This window comes from Hemitrygon akajei, chromosome 5, assembly GCF_048418815.1.
Source record: "Hemitrygon akajei chromosome 5, sHemAka1.3, whole genome shotgun sequence".
Taxonomy (NCBI): Eukaryota; Metazoa; Chordata; class Chondrichthyes; order Myliobatiformes; family Dasyatidae; genus Hemitrygon; species Hemitrygon akajei.
Genome location: NC_133128.1, coordinates 85,718,700 through 85,742,763, shown reverse-complemented (window position 1 = coordinate 85,742,763; position 24,064 = coordinate 85,718,700). Strand labels below are relative to the sequence as shown.

The 24,064-nt window shown below is 44.5% G+C and overlaps 1 protein-coding gene across 4 annotated transcripts in view; it reads right to left on the bottom strand.

Annotated features, from left to right (window-relative positions):
• rubcnl (rubicon like autophagy enhancer) overlaps window positions 1–24,064 on the bottom strand; it is a 122,558-nt gene that overhangs the window by 78,978 nt on the left and 19,516 nt on the right. The gene's annotated exons all lie outside the window — the stretch shown is intronic.

Genomic DNA, 24,064 nt, shown 5'->3' with positions numbered 1-24,064 from the left:
TTACTGATCCTATATTAATTTGTTAAGTCTGCCAGCTGCGAAGAGATTGGTCTTATTTTTGCTGCCATCTTGAGGAATAAACACTAAAATCAGGACACCGAGCTCTGCTCATAATCAGAACCCACAAGCAAGGAAACTAATGAAGAAACTGTCAACCCCACCACACTCTGGCCCTCCTGTACCCCTCTCACCCCATCAATGCTGAAACATGCCTAGAAAGAGATTGAGAGCAGAGGAAAAGCTCAGCATTATCCTGGAAATTTCCTTCTCTCCAAGAAGTAATCAGTTGTTGCCTTTCCGAAGAGCCATGCCTGGAGGTAGCAGATCTCTCACAGGCCTTAGGAGGTGGCCTTCAATTCCCACCCACTTCCCTCCATTCCTCAGCCCTACATTTCCATCAACTGTGCTTTAGCCTCTATGGCCTCAGTTTCAAAACCTCTTATCTTTCACAATTGCTATGGCACACATCCCAACCCTACTGGAAATGTCTTCCCTCAGTGACTTCTCTCATTTGCCAGGAGACGTCTTATAGATGAAACCAGCTGCAGTATCTCTCAGCTCCTGACATCCCTAACTCCCTCTCAAGCAACCTTATCCAATTCCTGCAGCATTTAACAGACCGCAGCCCCCTCTATACATTATGTTCCTCTAAAGACAAATTGCCCTCGACTCTCTTTGGAGCACAGTTAAACTATTCTACATGGATGAAGAGATCAGATATTCCCCTACCACTAATACCAATTCAGGTCAATATTGCAACTTTCTAGACATTCTATGCAGCCTACGTACAATGATCTGACCATATTCCGAGAGTCCATGTTCAACTAAGTGTATTGCTTCTGGAAAGAGCTATCGATGTAAAATACTTAGTAGGCTACAACCATAGGAAAAATCATTAAATGATTATCCATCATTTAAACAATTCTGTTTATTAATTATTGCATAGGTAAAATGTCTGTTTAACTAGATTACACTATTGGGCAAAAGTCACATGATGGAAGTTCTAGAAATAACTGGGGTTGAGATGCCAAGGTCATAGCCAAAGGAAGCCCAATTGAGGCATGACCTGGGCATCGTTCAAGATTGGCCCTGATAGGTGCCAGGTAACATTGACAACACAGAATTGCCAGACAATGACCATCTCCAATAGAGTCTAATCCCCCAAGCTTCACATTCAATGACAGTGACCTTGCCAAATGCCACCTCATCAACAGCCTGAGGCCATCAACGATCAGCAACTCAACTCGACCAGACAAATAAATACCATGGCGACAAGAGGCTGGGTATTCTGCAGGGAGTAAAAGCATGACACTCTGAGGCCTTTCGACAATAGGGCACAATTTAGAATTGTGATGGGAGTATTTTTATTTGCCTGGAGTGCAGCTCCACAAATTCCCAAGATGCTTAATATCAAACTGGACAAAACAGCCTGTTTATTCGGGACTCCACATTCCACATTAAATATTACCTCCACTACCAGCTCACCGTGCTGAGGTGGGTTCCATCTACAACTCATGTTCTGGTATTATTTATTTACTTGTCTTCATATATTATTGGCACGATTTGTCCTCTTTTGCACATTGTTGTTCTTTTTTTACATATGGTTTTTCATAAACTCTATTGTATTTATTTATTTTCTTGTAAATACCTGCAAAAAAATTAATGTTGAACTGATATGGTGACATATACATACTTTGATAATAAATTTATTTTCAACTTTGAAAAACCAATCTCATTAATCACCCAGGCTACTTGAAGTGCACCTCCTATCCTGAGCCGTCCAGCACCAAAAGGACTAGGTCACCACCACCTTCAAGTTCCCCATCAAGTCACTCACCATCTTGACTTGGAATTCTATTGCAAGTTCCTTTGTAGTCACCAGGTCAAAACCATGGAATCCCTTACCTCACAGCACTTGTAAGCATCCCATTACCAAAAGAATGACAGTGGTTCAAGAGTATTCGAGACAATGAGAGATGACCAATCAGAAATTCTGATGAGAATCAGCAATTCACTTGCACATCTTTCAGTCTGATGTACTGCACTTGATCCTCATGATGTGGCCTTCTCTACACTGGAGAAGCAGATGTAGATTAGATGATGCCTCCATCTACACAAAGCCCAACGTGAGCAAAGGAAACAGCATCTTATCTTCCACTAGACTACTGTGTTTGAGACTCAACATTGAATCCAGAGATTTCAGGTAACCGGCCTTTCCTATGTACTTCAGAAGTGGAAGCTATCCAGATAAGGAAGTCCAGCCAATGATTCGTGAACAAAGGAAAAGAAAGCTCTGGCTTCTTTGGCTACTGCAGTCTAATCACAATGAGAGTCAGGAGATAGCATTCAGAGTAATTTAAGTGAAAAATACTGCATACAATGTATGGCTGCAATTACTACAGCAGCTGCATAACTTTGCAGGGGGAGAGGGTTACGACTGATGTTGAGGAAAGTGTGTGAAATAAGATATTTATGCTCAGATATAGTTAAAGTAAAAACAAAGTCTAAGCCTGAGTCTTCACTCTCAAGATGTTTGTACTTTGTTTTCCTTCTTCAAGATACTCCTCATGGGCTAAAGTCTGATTTTCTAATCCAGTATCTCTTTATATGATTCAATGTTGATTAAGCTCCTGTAAAGCATTTTATTATGCATGCTAAACAATGCTTTCCACTGTAGCTCAGTAAAACCAAATACTGTGCACCCAGCAAAACTTTAGTACAAATTGTCATTGTTGATGCTGGCAAACAGTTCTTAGCTTTTTACGAATGACCACTACCCAAGAATCATATTTTAAAAATTTTGAGCCAAGGTTTGTTGACAAGAGATATCAGTCCATCATACAAGTTTATTTTCCAAATCCCCTAAAAAAATACAAACATCTGCTGAGTGTACTTCAGCTAGTTTGTGTACTGCTTGTTACGAAACCAGGCTGCTTAATGAAGGGAGGTACCAGGCATAAAACTAGTCGGTAAGTAACTGGCACGTACCAAATGCATATTACTTAAGACTTACTGTCAATGTAACGGTAAGTTTAAAGGCATTCAGATGATCTAAATCAGAGGTTCCCAACCCAGGGTCCACGGCCCCCTTGCCCTGGTCCATGGCATAAAAAGGCTGGGAAACCCTGATCTAAAAGCACCAGCAGCTGTGGTGAAGAGCAAGACACGAGAGTTGTCAATCTCTGGGTTTATTCATACTGGGAGACATACTGATAAAATGTTACATTTTGTTATATTGTCGTTGAGAGGGTTAGAAAAATCAGTAATTTCATGTTTACCTAACTTTATAATTCATCACTCTATGTAGGCATGCTTTGTAAATAGTTATTTGTATAATTTTATATCTTATTTAAATAGCTAATTGTTAGGCTAGTTTACTGTGTAACCAACATTCATGTTAATATGTTAGTTGTATTTTAAGGAAGATATTGAGAGTGTAAATGCCTTTAAGATCTGTGTTTCTGGTGTATGTAACATTTGATATCCTGTTATATTAATCTCATATTCAGAATCAGAATCAGGTTTATTATCACCAGCCTGTGACATGAAATTTGTTAACTTAGCGGCAGCAAGTCAATACAATATATAATATAGAAGAGGAAAATATAAGGAAATAAATAAATCACAGTATACATATATTGAATAGAAACATAGAAAACATACAGCACAATACAGGCCCTTCAGTCCACAAAGTTGTGCCGAACATGTCCCTACCTTAGAACTACCTAGGCTTACCCATAGCCCTCTATTTTGCTACACTCCATGTAGCCATCTAGGAGTCTCTCAAAAGACCCTATTATTTCCACCGCCGCCACTGCTGCTGGCAGCCCATTCCACGCACTCACCGTTCTCTGCATAAAAATACTTACCCCAAACATCTCCTCTGTACTTAATTCCAAGCACCTTAAAACTATGCCCTCTTGTGCTAGCCATTTCAGCCCTAGGGAAAAAGCCTCTGACAATCCACACAATCAATGCCTCTCATTATCTTGTACACCTCTAACAGGTCACCTCTCATCCTCCGTCGCTCCAAGGAGAAAAGGCCAGTTTCACTCAACATATTCTCATAAGGCATGCTCCCCAATCTGCACCTTCTCTATGGTTTCCATGTCCTTCCTGTAGAGAGGCTAACAGAACTGAGCACAGTACTCCAAGTGGGGTCTGATCAGGGTCCTATATGGCTGTAACATTACCTCTTGGCTCTTGAACTCAATCCCATGATTGATGAAGGCCAATGCACCATATGCCTTCTTAACCACAGAGTCAACCTGCGCAGCAGCTTTGAGTGTCCTATGGACTCGGACCCCAAGATCTCTCTGATCCTCCACACTGCCAAGTGTCTTACCATTAATGCTATATTCTGCCATCATATTTGACCGACCAAAATGAACCACCTCACACTTATCCAGGTTGAACTGCATCTGCCATTTCTCAGCCCAGTTTTGCATCCTATCAATGTCCCTCTTGTTATGACCTCGGCCCCCTCCTTTGTGAGAATCGCAAGAGCCCTAGTCAAGGGGGGGTCAACTGACCCAAGAGGGGGAGAGACGTGCTGAATAGACACAGGAAATGGGAGAGAGAGAGAGAGACGTGCGGAAGACCACGTTCTCCCGAGAAGCAGAATAAAGGCGACATTGACTATTGTCTCATGGAGACCACGTGAAAAGCCCTCGGGCAAAGTGGGCTGGTTGAGAGAGAGATTGCATCACCTGCAACCTGATTGACACCTGCGATCCTGTGAAGAAGTATAAAGGAGGGTCTGAGGGGGGGACAACCCTCAGACGCACCAAGGAGACACCAAGGAAGCACGATACCGATTCCCGTGGGAGCGGGAAGCCATTTTGAAGGAAGCCACGTGCGTTAGATTCCGAATTTTGAATCTGTGGCTGGAACCAACGGAAGACCGCTTTTAACTAACAACGGGGAAGCCTGCTCCCCTGATTCCAAGGATTTGCTCCGTAAAGACAACGGGCAAGTGTTTATCCTTTCTCAACCATCTCTCTCTCTCCACAACGTGAAACCCCAGCGGTTCCCAAAAGGGAAAAGCCTGCAAACTTCTGAGTGACTCTTTATATTTCAATTGGACTCAGTATTATCCCCTAGACAACGGTAGAGCTTATTTCTGATTGATTATTATTACACCGGTGTTTTAGATTGAGTTTTGACGATGTATATGATCTGAATGTTTTGTATTAACCATACGTTTGTGCCCCTTTTTGAATAAAACGTTTGAAAATAGTAGCATCCGACTCAGCTGATCCCGCTATCTTTGCTGGTAAGTTACCTGGTTACGAGGTTACGTAACACTCTGAAACCTCTGACAGCCCTCCACACTATCCACAACACCCCCAACCTTTGTGTCATCAGCAGATTTACTAACCCAACCCTCCACTTCCTCATCCAGGTCATTTATAAAAATCATGAAGAGTAGGGGTCTCAGAACAGATCCCTGAGGCACACCACTGGTGACCCACCTCAATGCAGAATATGACCCGTCTACAACCACTCTTTGCCTTCTGTGGGCAAGCCAGTTCAGGATCCACAAAGCAATGTCCCCTTGGATCTCCTGCCTCCTTACTTTCTCAAGAAGCCTTGCATGAGCAACCTTATCAAATGCCTTGCAAAAATCCATATACACTATATCTACAGCTCCACCTTCATCAATGTGTTTAGTCACATCCTCAAAAAATTCAATCAGGCTCTTAAGTTCTATGTTCTATGTTCTATGTAAGGCATGACCTGCCTTTGACAAAGCCATGCTGACTATTCCTAGTCATATTATGACTCTCTGTAGTGTTCTTGCACAGGTGTAAAAACTCTGAACTAAACACCAAGTATAAGCCGGAGTCAATGAGGCGCGATCCCAGTAAGATTAACCGTTTACTGTTCACTCTTCCACATTAACGATGGTGAAAAGGCGTTGCTTCTATAATGTTTCTAGTGTGTAGAAAGAAAACTTTTCTTGCGCTGATCCTGCACACACAAGCCCCCTCCTTCCCGTTTCTCGAAACTGGTATTTTCCCACAAGACGTGGCGAAACCGGGTGTGACGTCATCGCATGCCGTGATATATCACAGACAACGAATTTACTTTCAACAATCTTAACTTTAACTAGAAAACGATTACAAACGAATTACTAAAGTGAAAATATAATAAACTAAACGAATGCCTTAAGGATATATGTCAAACTCAAGGCCCGTGGTGGAATTATCTTTGGCCCGCGAGATAATATCTAATTACTATTAAAGCTGGCCCCAGTAATCGAAGCGCCTATGGCGTATGATATGGCTAATGCTGAGTTTATTCAGGTACCAGGTTTTCAGGGTTTTTAGTGTTTATTCAGCAGTCTTGCTCGGCAGTCTTCTTCATAAGAAACGGAATTTGTAAAGTGAAACACTTTGTAGTTATAGCAGAAACTGAGACACATGAGAACAGGCTGAAAAAACGGAGGCAACGAAAGCTGCGTTCGCACGCGTCCGACTGATCCGGCCCGCATGAAGCTGCATTTTGCTCAATCCGGCCCGTGACCTAAAATGAGTTTGACACCCCTGCCTTAAGGGCAACACACTCCCCGCCTGACCTTTGTAAGGTCACAGTGAACATAATACAAACTTCAGTCTCTAAATCAGTCCTTAGGTAAAAGTAGAATGACTTCTGCAACTGGCCTTTGGTAAATTTTCACATCACCTTGGTCCGAAGTTTTCAACTCAACCTTCCTGACATGTCCATCCCTACCAGAGAATGTGGCAATGATTCTGGCCATTGGCCAGCTGTTGCGGGTGATCTGCTTGTCCCTGAGCAGGACTAAATCTCCAACTTGAAGATTCCTGTGAGGTTCTGTCCACTTTTGTCTGTGTTGCAACAAAGATAGGTATTCATGTCTCCAACAAGACCAGAACTGATTAACGAGAGCCTGAACCTGTCTCCATTGCTTTGGTACAAATCCTTATTGGAGAAGTCCCCAGGTGGAGGGGGAGCTCCTGCCTTCTGCGTAAGGAGCATTAATGGCGAGAGTATGAAGGGGCTTTCCGGGTCAGAAGACACAGGTAGGAGTGATCGTGCATTTATAATGGCTGTGACCTCTGCCATTAATGTGCACAGTACTTCGTGGGTCAGTCGGGTGCGTTGCTGCAGAAACATTGAATCAAGGATCCTTCTGGCGATACCAATCATCCGCTCCCATGAGCCTCCAGTGTGAGAGGCATGTGGTGTGTTGAACTCCCAGTTGCATCCCTGCTCACTGAGGTACCTTTGCACCGTTTTGTCCATCCCGAGCTCCTTGGATGCTCCAATAAAGTTTATGAAGCAATCAGACCTTAACTGTTTTGCAGGGCCTCTTAGCGCAAAGAAGCGCCTGAGAGCATTAATGCAGCTGGATGTATCCAAAGATTCGATGACTTCAATGTGTACCGCTCTTGAACTCATGCAGCTAAACATGATGGCCCACCGTTTGCTCTCTGCTTGTCCTCCTCTGGTACGTCTAGCGATGATAGTCCAGGGACAAAATACATCGAGCCCCATATATGTAAAAGGAGGGCAGGCTTCGAGGTGTTCTGGTGGGAGGTCCGCCATACGTTGAATTTCCAAACCGCCTCGCAGTTTCCTGCAGGTTACGCATTTATGAAGTACTGAATTGATCAGTGTTTTACCTCCCAAGATCCACAGTCCCGCTGCCCTTATTGCTCCTTCCATCAGGTGACGGCCCTGATGCCTTACCTGTTCATGGTGATGGCGAGTGAGCAGTAAGGACACATGGCTGTCTTTGGGCAGGATTACTGGGCTCTTTTCTGCAGCTGAAAGGTGAGAGTGTATTAACCGGCCTCCAAAGCTGATGAGATCGTTCTTCGGGATCGGGTTGCGTTTCCTCAAAGGGCTGTTCTTTGGTATTGGTTTATTAGCTTGGAGGGCCAAAAATTCCCTTGCAAAGTTCTGCTCTTTGAGTTGCTTTAAGGATGACATCCTTTGCCTGGGCCAATTCGTCTGCCGTGTACCTACGTGGGATATGAAGCTGTTTTGGATCTTGAAGTGAATCTCTCCAAGCCTCCCGTCTGTTTAGTTTGTCTTCTGGTAGGGTGGTATCCCAGTCGGAGAGCTCAGAGGTAAGTACTCTGAGAAGGACTCTTCCCTGGATCGTAACTGGTGCCAGTAGACCCAAGGGATCAAAAACACTGTTGACAGTGGAGAGAACTCCATGGCGGGTGAATGGCTTGATCACGGTCGGCACGGAGAATGTGAATGTGTCAGTCGTAATCTCCCAAAGGAGACCCAAACTCCTTTGTGTGGGTATGGTTTCTCCATCTAAGTCTAGGTCTTTGATTGCCGGAGCACAGTCATCGTGTGGAAAGGCCTCCGTGACTGCCTGACAGTTTGATGCGAACTTGTGCAAGTGGAGGTTTGACTCAGCGAGTGAGGCTTGTGTACGTCGGAGCAGATCGATTGCTTCGTCTTCTTTCTGTAGCGATATCAAGCCGTCATCAACATAGAAGTGCCTTTCTACAAACTTAACGGTGTCATCGCCGTGCTCCTGTGTGCCCTCTCTGATGGCTCTTCGCAGCCCATAGATGGCCACGGCCAGTGATGGACTATTGCCGAAAACGTGGACTTTCATCCGGTACTCAATGACTTCCTTGTTAATGTCATTGTCCTTGTGCCATAAGAAACGGAGGAAATTGCGATGGTCTTCCTGTACTAAGAAGCAATGGAACATCTGCTGGATGTCCGCTAGGATTGCGACCTTCTCCTTCCAGAAGCGCAGCAGGACCCCGTGAAGGGTATTGTTTAGGTCGGGGCCTGTGAGGAGCACGTCATTAAGGGAGATACCAGCACACTGAGCACTGGAATCAAAGACCACCCTGATCTGATCGGGCTTTTGTGGGTGGTAAACCCCAAACGTTGGGAGGTACCAGCACTCCTCACCTTCTCTCAGTGGCGGTGCTACTTCAGCATGTCCATTAGCGAAGATCTTCTCCATGAATGTTACGTATTGTTGCTGCATCTCAGGTTTCCTTTTCAGGGTTTTTTGCAAAGACATGAACTGCTTGACTACCTGCTCTTTGTTGTTTGGCAAGCACTGGCGTGGTTCTCTGAAAGGTAGTGGGGCAAACCAGTTATTTGCTTCGTCTCTGAAGACCTTGGTGTCCATTATTTTTAAGAAGATGGCATCTTGTGCTGATGGAGCAAGTTTATTATCATGCTCAGTTTGAGCGAAGACTGACTGTCCCAGTGTCTTGTCGGTTACTTTAATTAAAGCCCTGTCGTGCTTCCTTGATACACATGAAACTTGTGCAGGGTTGAAAAATTGAATGGCGGCCACTCTCTAGCACATTGGTCTTGAGTGTGTTAACTGTCGGTTTGTGTACATTGCCAAGGCACACCTCTCCTATCACCACCCAGCCCAGATCCAGGCGTTGGGCAAAGGGGGCGTCGTGTGGTCCATTGACCTGCTGCCTGACCTTGTGCACCTGGAGAACGTCTCTTCCTAATAGCAGGAGTATTTCTGCTTTTGGATCCAGCTCTGGGATGTGCTTGGCAATGTGGTGGAGATGTGGCTGGTGTAGCATAGCATTTGGCGTCGGGATCTCAGTGCGGTTATTCAAAATTTCATTGCGCTCTAAGAGCTCAGGGAGACAGATGACAACTTTACCATCCAGCGACTCAAGCTGGAAGCTTCTGCCTTCCTGCCATATGTTTCTACGCTGCCTGAGCAAGTTCTAAGGTAGTATGGGAACTGATTACTCTCTACGTTGAACAAATCAAAGAACTCTGGTCTGACTAGTGAGCGATTGCTCTGGTCATCCAGAATTATGTAGGCTTTGATGACCTTGTCTTTGGCTCCCTTAGGGTACACCTTAGTGAGGCAGATCTTTGAACAAGAACGGCTTGACTGAGCTTGACCGCAAACTTCTGTGCAGCTCGAGCTGACAGCAGTTGTCCTGGAGTGAGCTTCTCCCTCCCCGCCGTCCTGTTGTGAGGGTGAAGGAGTTTTGTCGGTTTGCGGTAATGGGCCGGGGTGCATGGCCCCATCGTGATTAGTGCTATTACATTCCGGGCACTTCACGGCGATCGTACACTCTCTAGCACAGTGAGAGGTCGAGGAACAGCATTTAAAACATATTTTTTTCTCCTTGAGAAGGGCCATTCTCTCGTCAAAGGGTTTTTTCCTAAACGTTCTGCATTTTATGAGGGGGTGGGGTTTGTTGTGCAATGGACAATTCTTGCTAGGGTCATTGTTAGTTGTAAAGACTTCAGTTTTACGCACTGAGACAGGTTTATTGATGTTAAAATTATTCGAAGTGGATTTAACTGGCTTGGTGTGAATTGTACTGCTACCTTGACTCATGAAGCTAAGGTCGTTTCGCTTCTTCGCCTCCTTGCACACAAACCTAGTGAAATACTCAGAGGGAGGAAATCGACCACCGTTCTCTTCCTTGTACTCTGAGCCAACAGACACCCACCTTTCCTGCAGCCCAAATGGAAGTTTGTCCACAATTGGTCTAATTCTGTATGAAGTATCTAAATATGACAGGTCAGTTAAACAGCCATCTTCTTTAGCACCTTCAATCTCCCTGAGTAAATCTCCGAGCTCTCTTAGCTTAGTGTGGTCCTTGTCTGACACCTTAGGAAAATTTTCCAGACGTCGAAATAGTGCCATTTCAATAATTTCAGGGGCCGCATAGCACTCCCGAAGTCTCTCCCATGCTTTGTGTAAGGCTAGCTTGGGGTTGTTAATGTACACTGAACGTATGCGTCTCACCTGTTCACATGATTCTTTTCCCAGCCATTTCGTCATAAGATCCAACTCTTGGGTTGCTCCGAGCTGGACTCCGCCGGTAGTGTTGGCGAATGAGGAGAACCATGCACGGTAATTTTCAGGCTTATCGTCAAACTGGTATAGTCCTGAAGTGACGAGATCTCGTCATGTTAAATACTGTGCCATGGGTTCAACTGCAAGTGGCATGCTGGCTGGGGGAATATGTTGGCGGGTATATGACTGAGGGTGCACATTTGTTATGGGATTTGCTGTTCTGAATTCAGCCTTTGCCTCTCCTCTCGCCAAATCTGGTAAATTTGGTGTCGAGAAGCATTTGTCATCAGCCCTTTCGTTCTTGAATTCGTCGCGAAGTTGCAAGGGTAAATTGTCTTCCTCAGATGGATGTGATGCAATTGGGCCTCTCTTTGACTCCTCATGAAATGGGACGTTAGCATATAAGTATGGAGAGAAAGAACGAATCTTCAGGTCCATTTGAGATCGGACGTAGTCGCTTGTGTGTTCCAATCTGGTCCTTACTGAAGTATATTTTACTTCTTCCAGAACATGCATTTCTTCAGCATTTTCTAATATCTCTGCTTCCACCCTGGCAGCTTCGGCTTCTCGGTGTAGCCTCAGCACTTCTAACTCTGACTCTATCCTTACCCTTTCCAACTGGTTTTCGGCTTCTCTGGCAGCCGCTTCCTTTTGGTTTTCGGCTTCTCCGGCAGCCTTTTCCATTTTCAGTTTTGCTACCTGTTCAGCGTATGACGCTCGCACCTTAGCGGTTTCTGCTTTAGCTCTTGCGTGGGCAGTCTTATTTGTTGATGCCCTACTGCTCCTGGCACTGGATGGCAACAACTTGATGCTGGATCGCGATGCCATCGTAGCACTTGAAACACCTGGTAATGCCGCCTTTTCACTGTCGTGTTCTCGCACAGGTGTAAAAACTCTGAACTAAACACCAAGTATAAACCGGTCAATGAGGCGCGATCCCAGTAAGATTAACCGTTTACTGTTCACTCTTGCACATTAACGTATGGTGAAAAGGCGTTGCTTCTATGATGTTTCTAGTGCGTAGAAAGGAAACTTTTCTCGCGCTGATCCTGCACACACAAGCCCCCTCCTTCCCATTTCTCGAAACTGGTATTTTCCCACAAGATGCGGTGAAACCGGGTGTGACGTCATCGCATGCCGCGATATATCACAGACAACAAATTTACTTTCAACAACCTTAACTTTAACTAGAAAACGATTACAAACGAATTACTAAAGCAAAAATATAATAAACTAAACGAATGCCTTAAGGGCAACACACTCTCCAAATATTCATAAATCCTGTCTCTCAGAATCTTCTCCATCAAATTACCAACCATTGAAGTAAGACTGGCCTATTATTTCCTGGGCTATCTCTACTCTCTTTCTTGAATAAGGGAACAACATCCACAACCCTCCAATCCTCTGGAACCTCTCCCGTCCTCATTGATGATGCAAAGATCATTGCCAGAGGTTCAGCAATCTCCTCCCTCGCCTCCCACAGTAGGCTGGGGTACATCTTGTCCGGTTCCGGCAACTTATCCAACTTGATGTTTTACAAAAGCTCCAGCACATGCTCTTCCTTAATATCTATATGCTCAAGCTTTTCAGTCCACTGCAAGTCATCCCTACAATCGCCAAGATCCTTTCCGTAGTGAATACTGAAGCAAAATATTCATTAAGTACCTCAACCGTTTCCTCTGGTTCCATACACACTTTCTCTCTGTTACACTTAATTGGTCCTATTCCCTCATGTCTTATCCTTTTGCTCTTCACATACTTGTAGAATGCTTTGGGGTTTTCCTTAATCCTGTCTGCCAAGACCTTCTCATGGCCTCTTCTGGCTCTCCTAATTTCATTCTTAAGCTCCTTCCTGCTAGACTTATAATTTTCTAGATTCCTATCATTACCTATCATTGCATCCACAGGATTAAAAAATGTGCAAAAAAAAACTGTAAACTTTTAAAAAGTGAGGAAGTGGGGTAGTGTCCAAGGGTTCGATGTCCATTTAGGAATCTGATGGCAGAGGGGAAGAAGCTGTTCCTGAATCGCTGAGTGTGTGCCTTCAGGCTTCTGTACCTCCTACCTGATGGTAACAGTGAGAAAAGGGCATGCCCTGGGTGCTGGAGGTCTTTAATAATGGACGCTGCCTTTCTGAGACACCACTCCCTAAAGATGTCCTGTGTATTTTGTAGGCTAGTGCCCAAGATGGAGCTGACTAGATTTACAACCTTCTGCAGCTTCTTTCAGTCCTGTGCAGTAGCCTACCCCCACCCCCCACCCCCCGCCCCGCCAAACCAGATGGTGATGTAGCCTGTCAGGATGCTTTCCATGGTACATCTATAGAAATTTTTGAGTGTATTTGTTGACATACCAAAACTCTTCAAACTCCTAATAAAGTATAGCCACCATTTTGCCTTCTTTATAACTACATTGATATGTTGGGACCAGGTTAGATCCTCAAAGATGTTGACACCTAGGAACTTGAAACTGCTCACTCTTTCCACTTCTGATCCCTCTATGAGGATTGGTATGTGTTCCTTTGTCTTATCCTTCCAGAAGTCCACAATCAGCTCTTTCATCTTACTGACGTTGAGTGCCAGGTTGTTGCTGCAGCACCATTCCACTAGTTGGCATATCTCACTCCTGTACGCTGTGAATCCATCTGAGATTCTACCAACAATGGCTGTATCATCAGCAAATTTATAGATGGTATTTGATCTATGCCTAGCCACACAGTCATGTGTACACAGAGAGTGGAGCAGTGGGCTAAGCACACACCCCTGACGTGGACCAGTGTTGATTGTCAGCGAGGAGGAGATGTTATCACCAATCTGCACAGATTGTGGTCTTACGGTTAGGAAGTTGAGGATCCAATTGCAGAAGGAGGTACAGAGGCCCAGGTTCTGCAAGTTCTCAATTAGGATTGTGGGAATGATGGTATTAAATGCTGAGCTACAGTCGATGAACAGCGTCCTGATGTACGTGTTTGTGTTGTCCGGGTGGTCTAAAGCCATGTGGAGAACCATTGAGATTGCATCTGCCGTTGGCCTATTGTGGCAAATTGCAATGGGTCCAGGTCCTTGCTGAGGCAGGAGTTCAGTCTAGTCATGACCAACCTCTCAAAGCATTTCATCACTGTCGATGTGAGTGCTACTGGGCGATAGTCATTAAGGCAGCCCACATTATTCTTCTTAGGCACTAGTATAATTGTCGCCTTTTTGAAGCAAGTGGGAACTTCTGCCCATAGCAGTGAGAGGTTGAAGATGTCCTTCAATACTCTTGCTAGTTGGTTGGCATAGGTTTTCAGAGCCTTACCAGGTACTCCATCGGGACCTTCCGCCTTGCGAGAATTTACTCTCTTTAAAGACAGCCTAACATCAGCCTCCAAGACAGAGATCACAGGGTCATCAGGAACAGCAGGGATCTCCACAGCTGTAGTTGTGTTCTCTCTTTAAAAGCGTGCATAGAAGGCTTTGAGTTCATCTGGTAGGGAAGCATCACTGCCATTCATGCTATTGGGTTTCACTTTGTTGGAAGTAATGTCCTGCAAACCCCGCCAGAGTTGCCACGCATCCAATGTCGCCTCCAACCTCATTTGGAATTGTCTCTTCACCCTAGAAATAGCCCTCTGCAAATCATACCTGGTTTTCTGGTACAGGCCTGGGTCGCCAGACTCGAATGTCACAGATCTAGCCTCCAGCAGATGACGTACCTCCTGGTTCATCCATGGCACAGTAGGCATTCTTGATGGTGAGGTAGCAATAGTCCAGTGTGTTGTTTCCTCTGGCATTGCAAGTGATCTGTTGGTGGTAGTTGCTTAGTGATTTTTTCCAGACTGGCCTGGTTAAAATCTCCCAAAACAATAGTGAAGGCATTAGTGTGTGCTGTTTCGTGCATGTTGATCCCATTGCTCAGATGATCTAAAACCTGATTGACATTGGCCTGAGGTGGAATATATACTGCTACCAAAATGATCCTGGAGATTCCCGCGGTAGGTAAAAAGGGCGGCACAACTGCTAGATATTCCAGGTGTGGTGAGCAGAATTGGGACAACACTGATACATTTGTGCACCAAGAGGAGTTGATCATGAGGCATAACTCCTCCACCTCTGCTTTTGAGAGACTCTATAGATCTATCCTGACGGTGTATAGTAAACCCGTGCATCCGGTACGGAAGGGGTTAACCAGGATACCGTGAAACAAAGGACACATGGGGTCCTAATGTCCCTCTGATTCAGCACCCTCACTCTGAGATCATTGATTTTATTCACCAGAGACTGCACGTTTGCCAGCAAGGTAGTCGTATAGGGAGTTTAAAACCTCTATATTAATCTATATTATATATAATCTATATTAATCGTTAGTTGGGTACCAATAAAAGATGTTTGGTTTGAGCCTCTATTCTTTTACTTGTATTTTGAAGAGAAACACGCTAAATATTCCCATAATCCAATAACCCTGGTTTTACAGATGATCAGACATTATTCCTGCTAATACCAAACATACCTTCACTTCACTTTTCTTACTTGTTACATGATAATGTAATAAAATGTCTAGTGAAGCTGGTCAGGAAATGCACCAAACTCCAGCTCTAGCTGCAAAATTATCCACATCCCTGAGCCCTGCTGGTTCTGGATCGCAGCCTCAGTTCTGAACCATGGTCTGGGCTTTAGGCCCCACTCTACTCCTGAGCCCTGCTGGTTCTGGATCGCAGCCTCAGTTCTGAACCATGGTCTGGGCTTTAGGCCCCACTCTACTCCTGAGCCCTGCTGGTTCTGGATCGCAGCCTCAGTTCTGAACCATGGTCTGGGCTTTAGGCCCCACTCTACTTCTGAGCCCGGCTGGTTCCGGATCGCAGCCTCAGTTCTGAACCATGGTCTGGGCTTTAGGCCCCACTCTACTCCTGAGCCCTGCTGGTTCTGGATCGCAGCCTCAGTTCTGAACCATGGTCTGGGCTTTAGGCCCCGCCCTACTCCTGAGCCCTGCTGGTTCTGGATCGCAGCCTCAGTTCTGAACCATGGTCTGGGCTTTAGGCCCCGCCCTGCTGGTTCTGGATCACAGCCTCAGTTCTGAACCATGGTCTGGGCTTTAGGCCCCACTCTACTCCTGAGCCCTGCTGGTTCTGGATCGCAGCCTCAGTTCTGAACCATGGTCTGGGCTTTAGGCCCCACCCTGCTGGTTCTGGATCGCAGCCTCAGTTCTGAACCATGGTCTGGGCTTTAGGCCCCACCCTACTCCTGAGCCCTGCTGGTTCTGGATCGCAGCCTCAGTTCTGAACCATGGTCTGGGCTTTAGGCCCCACCCTACTCCTGAGCCCTGCTGGTTCTGGATCGCAGCCTCAGTTCTGAACCATGGTCTGGGCTTTAGGCCCCGCCCTACTCCTGAGCCCTGCTGGTTCTGGATCGCAGCCTCAGTTCTGAACCATGGTCTGGGCTTTAGGCCCCGCCCTGCTGGTTCTGGATCGCAGCCTCAGTTCTGAACCATGGTCTGGGCTTTAGGCCCCACCCTACTCCTGAGCCCTGCTGGTTCTGGATCGCAGCCTCAGTTCTGAACCATGGTCTGGGCTTTAGGCCCCACTCTACTCCTGAGCCCTGCTGGTTCTGGATCACAGCCTCAGTTCTGAACCATGGTCTGGGCTTTAGGCCCCGCCCTACTCCTGAGCCCTGCCTCTGGCTGTACTCCTGTTTTAAAATTCACATTCTGGACTGACAGCCAGACAAGCTGCCAAGCCATCAAGATTTCTGAACAATCATAGGCCAGATGATCAACATTTTGCTATAGTAAAATAAATGACATATATAAGGTTTAAATGTGCTTCTTTAAACAACTTTTATGAATAGGAAATGTGTTTTGCACACAAAAAGAACTATCAGTGAAGAAACATCCCTTGCTTTGTGACCCTGGTTGTAAAGAGCACCGTCTGTACAAAGCAAAGTAAGGAAATGTGACTCCTACAAAGGAAGTGTGACCTTTACAGGCAACACACACACACACACAATGCTGGAGGAGCGCAGCAGGCCAGGCATCATCTATGGAAAACAGACATTTCCGGCCCGAGACCTTTCATCAGGACCGGATGGTATTACAGTAAGCTTTTGTAGGCTATGGTTTGCACTGTTAAGCTGTCCTGACAATAAGCTAATGTAGAAAGTTTCCATGAACAGCAATAATTTTATTTTCAGGGAATTTGGTGGAGGAATTAAAAAAAATCACCAGAAATCCTTCAAAATAAAGATATACAATTGTTTAAAAAATTACTTTGACAGGCAAGAAGATGATCAAAAAGGAAAGCATTTGAAAAAGAAATGACCAAAGGAAGAAAAGTAGCTTCAAGCAGCAGGCTAAATTTACAAAATTTAACAACATTTTTCTTGACTCTTCTGGGTTTCACATATCTGGACAATAATATCCACATAATCTATGCCAATCTTAATGCATCTGAGGATGCCGTAAAATGAAAGAAGAGCAAGCAATGTTGTTTACTTCCCCAATAATTCCTGTACGCTTACTTACCAGTCGGATTTCCTCATTTGTAATTGTCTGTCTACCCATTAAACAATCAAGCTTTCTTTCAGGAGATGTTACCAATTGTGTATCCTCTTAAATGGAAGCTTTCCTGAGATTAAATATGTCAGTTATGAACTATCCATTGGTATCCAGCAATGTATTAAATGATCAAGAAAGTAATAATGAATTGCTTTTAAGTAGACTTGAAGGACTCCAGTACGGCAATGCAGACACAAAGTAGTCAAAGGCTCTTTTAACTAAAGAATCTCAGGAATAAGAGGGCATGGATAGCAAATTTGCTGCAAGGAGAAGCTGTGTGGTTCCTTGTTTGCGGAATCACCAGTATTAGATGAAAAGGGGTGACTATGTGGATAATACCTTGAAGAGTTGGAGTAAACAATGAGTTGAGAGGACAAAACTGTTGTGTATTTAATATTTCAATAATATTTGAGTAATCTTGTAAATATATTGATTAAGCATTCTTGTTTGTTTAAATAATTCATTACTGGTTATATATATAAATACGTGAATTGCAAATGTCATCGCGCTACCATGTGATACGTGTGCGCCTCACTTAAGGTAAACACGAAGATAGACACACATTTCTGACTCCCGTGGCCACCTTTGAATTAGTTTAATGTTATAAAGTTACAAAAGATAACAGTGGTGATGAGGTATTTTTAAAACGAACCCAAGACTGTTACCGACTTGTTCAAGTCACAAAACATAAAGCGCAGCAAAATGTCCGAGTAAAAGAACAGCACACTGGAGCATGTGCAGAGACAGTTGAGTTTTTAAAAAGGCAGCAATTGGAAGAATTAACAGGTACATAAAGAGTGAATATCAGTTGATATTAATCATAAAAATACAGAAACGGCTGATAACATTGGAAAGATTGACACGTTTGATTACACAACAGATAACTGAATTTTATATACTGAGAAAATTGAACAATATTTTGCATCAAATAAAATAGCCAATGACAAACCAATAGCAATTTTGCTGAGTGCATTGGGTTTGAAGGATTACAGTTGGCTTGGAAGTTTAACTTCTCCAACCAAACTAGCAAAATTGATCTTTGCTGATATTGAAAAAAGTAATGCAAGAACATTTAGAACTAAAGCCATTGTGGATTGCAGAATGCTTTAGGTTTCATAAGCAGAATCAAAAGGAAAGAGCGTCCATTTCAGTGTACGTGGCCTGAATTGAAGAGATTGAGCATTGTAGTTCGATAATGCAGTGAATGATGCACTGAGAAATTATTTGGTTTGTGGAATCTTACGAGAAAACACAGCTTACATTTAGAAGAGCACCTACACTTCATACACCAGAAAAAGCGGGATCTCCCAGTGGCCACCCATTTTAATTCCACTTCCCATTCCCATTCTGACATGTCCGTCCATGGCCTCCTCTACCATTACAATGAAGCCACACTCAGGTTGGAGGAGCAACACCTTATATTCTATCTGGGTAGCCTCCAACCTGATGGCATGAACGTTAATTTCTCATACCTCTAGAAATGGCCCCCCTTCACTATTCCCCATCCCCTTCTCCCTCTCTCAGCGGTCTCCCAATGTTCCGTCTGGGTAGCCTCCAACCTGATGGCATGAACTTCATCTTCTCAAACGTCCGGCAATGGCCTCACCCTTTCTCAATTCCCCATCCCCTATTCCCTCTCTCACCTTGTCTCCTCCCCTCTTCACTGCCTCCCTCTGGTACTCCTCCCTTTTTTGTCATCCATTGCCTCTGTCCTCTCCTATCAGATTCCCCCTTCTCCAGCCCTGTAGCTCTTTCACCAATCAACTTCCCGGCCCCTTCTTCACCCCTCCTCCACTCCGATCACCTTGTGTTTCTTCCTCCACTTTCTTACTGACTTCTCTTTTTTTCTCTCTCCATTCCTGTCAAAGGTTTTCGCCCCAAAACGTCATCTGTATTGTTATCCATAGACGCTGCCTGGCCTGCTGAGTTCCTGCACCTGCAGATTTTCTCTTGTTTGTGACAGGACTGCATAGAATTGCATAGAACATAGAAATGTACATCACATCACAGGCCCTTCAGCCCACAATGTCGTGCCGACCATGTAACCTACTCTAGAAACTGCCTAGAATTTCCCTAACACATAGCCTTCTATTTTTCTACGCTCCATGTACCTACCTAAGAGGCTCTTAAAAAACCCCATTGTATCGGCTTCCATCACCTCCGCCAGCAGTACATTCCACACTCTCACCACTCTCCGTGTGGAAAAACTTACTCCTGACACCCCCTTGCTACCTGTTTCCAAGCACCTTAAAACTACGCCCCCTCGTGTTAGCCATTTCAGCCCCGGGATAAAGCCTCTGACTATCCACACGATCAATGACTCTCATCATCTTATACGCCTCTACCAGGTCTCCTTTCATCCACTGTCACTCCAAGGAGATAAGGCGAAGTTCACTCAACCTATTCTCATAAGGTACACCCTCCAATCCAGGCAACATCCTTGTAAATCTCCTCTGCACTCTCTCTATAGTATCCATTGAGATTTACAGTGTGAAAACTAACAACAGACAAGCACTATGGCTTAGACCAGAAGTGCATGTTAAATTAATTAAAATGGAATTGGGCACTTGCTCACCTGTTTCAATCATTCCACAAAGTGAGTTCGAACGGCATTTAAAAGATACTAAACTGAAGACTGCAGATATCTGACTCAGAACTTCTACTGGTGAAAAGATAACTCCTGTGGGAATAATATTCATAACAGTGAAATACAACAAACAATATGACATATTGGGCTTGTATGTGGTAAAAACAGGAGGGCCAACATTGTAGGTCCATCGTTGGCTGAGACAACTACAACTTGATTGGAGATTCATCCACCGTTTGCAAGCCACATCGCCTGCAATAGAGTCAACTGAAAGCAAAATAAGAAAGGTTCTGAATGATGCCACAGTAGTGTTCAAGGATGGCATTGGAAAATCAAACATGTCAAAGGTAAAATAGTGTTAAATGAAAATGCCACACCTAAATTTTACAAAGCCCGTCTGGTTCCTCATACCATCCATGATAAAGTAGCCAATAATCACATGAGGCTGAAAGAATCCTTTCCAAGGTTGAGTGAAGCCCATGGGCAATGCCAGTGGTCCCAGTAGTCAAGAAGAATGGATCTGTTAGGATCTGTGGTGATTTTCAGGTCACCATTGACCTAATACTGAAAGTAGGTCAATACCCTCTGCCCAGGATAGAGGATATCTTTGCAAACCTTTCTGGAGGGAAACACTTCAGCAAAGTGGGCAGCTGAGGTCTTTCCACAGATGGAGATGGAAGACGGGCCCAACGTGTTTCTCACCATAAACACCTACAAAGGGCTTCATCAGATAATAAGCTTATTTTTGGAGTAGCATCTGTACTTGCACTCTGGCAGAAAGTTATGGACCAGGTACTGCAAAGCTGCCCAGGCCTCAGTGTTACCTGGATGGCATCACTGTTACCGGTAACGGTGACGAGGAACATCACCAGAACCTTAGGAAACTGTTAAAAAGATGAGAAGATTATGGGCTCAGAACACAAATCAACAAGTGTGAATCCTTTAAACCAAGCATCACTTACTGTGGTCACAGTATTGATGCACAAGGATTACACAAGAGTGCTGAGAAAATTCAAGCAGTGGTGAATTCCCCAAGGCCAAGGGATATGTTACAATTGTGGTTCTTTTCAGGATTTGTCAATTACTATAGCAGGTTCTTGCCAAACTTGGCTATTGTGCTCCACCCCTTGAACTCATTACTGCAGATCGGGAAGAAATGAAAATGGGCAAAGCAGTGTGAGATGCCTTTCAAGAAGGCGACATCAGACATTGCGCTCGCATATTATAATCTACATCATCCAGTGAAACATGCCTTGTGGTATAGATGCAGATGTGTTACGTGTTATGAGTGATGGAAGTGAAAGCCCCATAGTACTTGCATCACATTTACTCAGTGCTGCAGAGAAGAGATATGGACAGATTGACAGAGAGGCTTGTGCCCAGTTTGGGGTGTAAAACATTTCAACCAATACTTGTATGGGAGAGGGTTTACCCTCAATACTGATCATCAACCACTAGTATCCATTATCAATCCAGAACAGTTGCAGTATGATTACAGAGATGGGCTCTGTTCCTTGGAGGAGACGGTTACAAGATTGAATTCAAGAGGACGACTAATCCTGGAATTGCTGATGGATTGTTCCATTTACTTTTGGAAAAGGAATTACTGGAAAAAATTACAAAAAAAAGACACTCCTCTCGACGTATTCTCCCTAATCCAAATCAAAAGTCTCCATGTTACGGCAGAGATGATCCAAAGGGAAACCAGAAAAGACCCCACACTGTCTCAGATGTATACGGCCGCCCAAAGTGGCTGGAATGGGCAGCAGGATCTCCAGTTGAACTTGTCCTTTACCAGGGGTTGCCTTATGTGGGATTGACAGTTGTTGTCACCATTCAAGCTAAGAGATAAAATGTTGGAGAGCTGGGCATGGTCAAAATGAAAGCGTTGTCTCAAAGTTTTGTCTGGTGGCCTGGGATAGATCAGCAGATCAAGCAGCTTGCCATATACTGTTTAGGATGCCAACACACCAAGAAGGTGCCTCTCCGTCCCTGGGAATGGTCTGCATTGCCCTGGTAGAGGATTCATGTAGATTTTGCTGGATATTCATGGGCACAGATTTCTTGGTAGTAGTGGATGCAGCTACAAAGTTGCCAGACGCGTTCCCAATTGCCTCCGCTACAGCCTCACACACTGCTGATGTGTTGAGAAGCCTCTTCACAACAACTGATATTTTCAAACACTTAGTCAGTGACAATGGACCACAGGTTGTTGGAGAACAGTTTCAGTCATTCCTGAAAATGAATAGAATAAGACATACTACATCTGCACCGTACCACCCAGCTACAAATGGCTTGGTGGAAAGGTTTGGCCGGAGTCTAAAGAACGCACTACAAGTAATGTCAGCAGAACACACAACACTGACACTGAATCAGAAGCTCGCCAGTCTCCTCCTTGCGTATCGCAATGCAGCGCACTCCACACCCAACAACTCAACAGCTACGCTGTTCCTGGTTTATAGCTAAGCCGGGCCGACTGTTGTGTATTTAGTACGTTGGTAATACTGTATGTTGATGAAGCATTCTTTTTCATTTAAGTAATTCATTACGGGTTATATGTATAAATATGAGAATTGCAAACATCATCACACTGCCACATGATACGCGTGCACCTGGCTTAAAGTAAACACAAAGTTAGACTCACATTTAGGTCTCCCGTGTCTTCCCTTGAATTAGTTTAATGTTTTAAAGTAAAAAAAAACAACAAAAACTGAAAGGAATGGGCAAAAAAAAAGGCAACAGCCTGCAGGAGAGAGGAGGGAGACAGCTAGGGTGGTCAGAACTGGAGAAAAAGATGTTGTTAAGCTTTGTTGTATTGAAAAATTCCGAATTGTTTCAGAGAGGCAAAAACAACTTTCATTTATCTTTTGCAAAAAAGAAATGATGATTTATTCTGGACATATTTGAAGATACAGTCTTAAGCAAAGCTGGGAGAAACACTTGTGGATGTCAAAACAGAGTTGAACTGAAGTTGAACTGTTAACATGATTCTCAGAGGAAGAGCCTGCTGATCAGAATCTTTTAAGACTTAACAATAAATGACGTTAAAAGTCATTCAGAAGAAGGGTAATAAGGAAAGTTATAATGTAAGAAGTGCTGAAGAAGCCTTGATGAAAGAGAATTGCGAATGTTCTGACCAAGCTTGGCGATGCAATGCTGGTACAGTCTCGGTTCCAGCAGGAATGTGCTGATTGACTGGCAGACTTCACTCTGAAGCCAGCAATGTGCTGGCTTACACCTGCTTGCATCCAGGCTTGGAGTCAGCTTGCAGTTCCTGCTCTGGAGCGTTGCATTGCTTACAGGACAACAATCAATGGCAGCTTCAAATGACTCTGATGGGAAAACTGGACTTCCATGCAGATGTTTTGATTGGTATTAAGGAAAAGTGGGAACTAATTTTGTAATTGTATTCTGTGCGTACTCCGTCCAATCTGTCTTCCTTCAGAGTTAGGCAGAGGAATGGCAGAGGGAGTTTGGTCCAGACACTTTGAGAGGTCAAATGTAAACGGAAAGTACACAGTTAATGGCACGGCACTTAATGCCGTTGATGTGCAAAGGGTTCTTGGGTGACGTGCAAATGGCTCCCCTGCCACTAGCTGCGTGGATCTATAGGGTAGTGGGGAAGGCATATGGCACACTTGCCTTTGTTGCTCAAGGGTCCGAGTTCTGGAGTCAGGAGGTCATGTTGCAACTGCATTCAGTCTGGTCACCCCGCTGTATGGGGGCTCAGTTCTCAGTGTCAGCCAAGATCCCTCAACTCAGCGCATCCCGTCTGCCTGGATTTGACCGGTCTTCCACTCTCCTCACTGCTACCACTGAGTGGGTGCTGACTGTTTGTCAATCTTCGTTGTGTGGGGTTTTCTCGTGGATACCAATGTGGTTTTTTTTTGCTTTGTGGCTGCTAGCAAGAAGCTAAATCTCAAGGCTGTATGTAGTACATATACTTTGATAATGAGTTTACTTTTAACTTGAACGTGGAGTCTTTGTAGAGGGTGCTGGGGAGGGTTACCAGGAGGCTCCCTAAATGCAGAATGAGGAGAGGAAGTTTCCTTGGAGCACTGGAGGCTGAGGCAAAACCAAGTGTGGGTTTGTGGAATTATGTCAGGGATACTGTAGCTAAGAGTAGACAGCCAGTATCCTTTCAC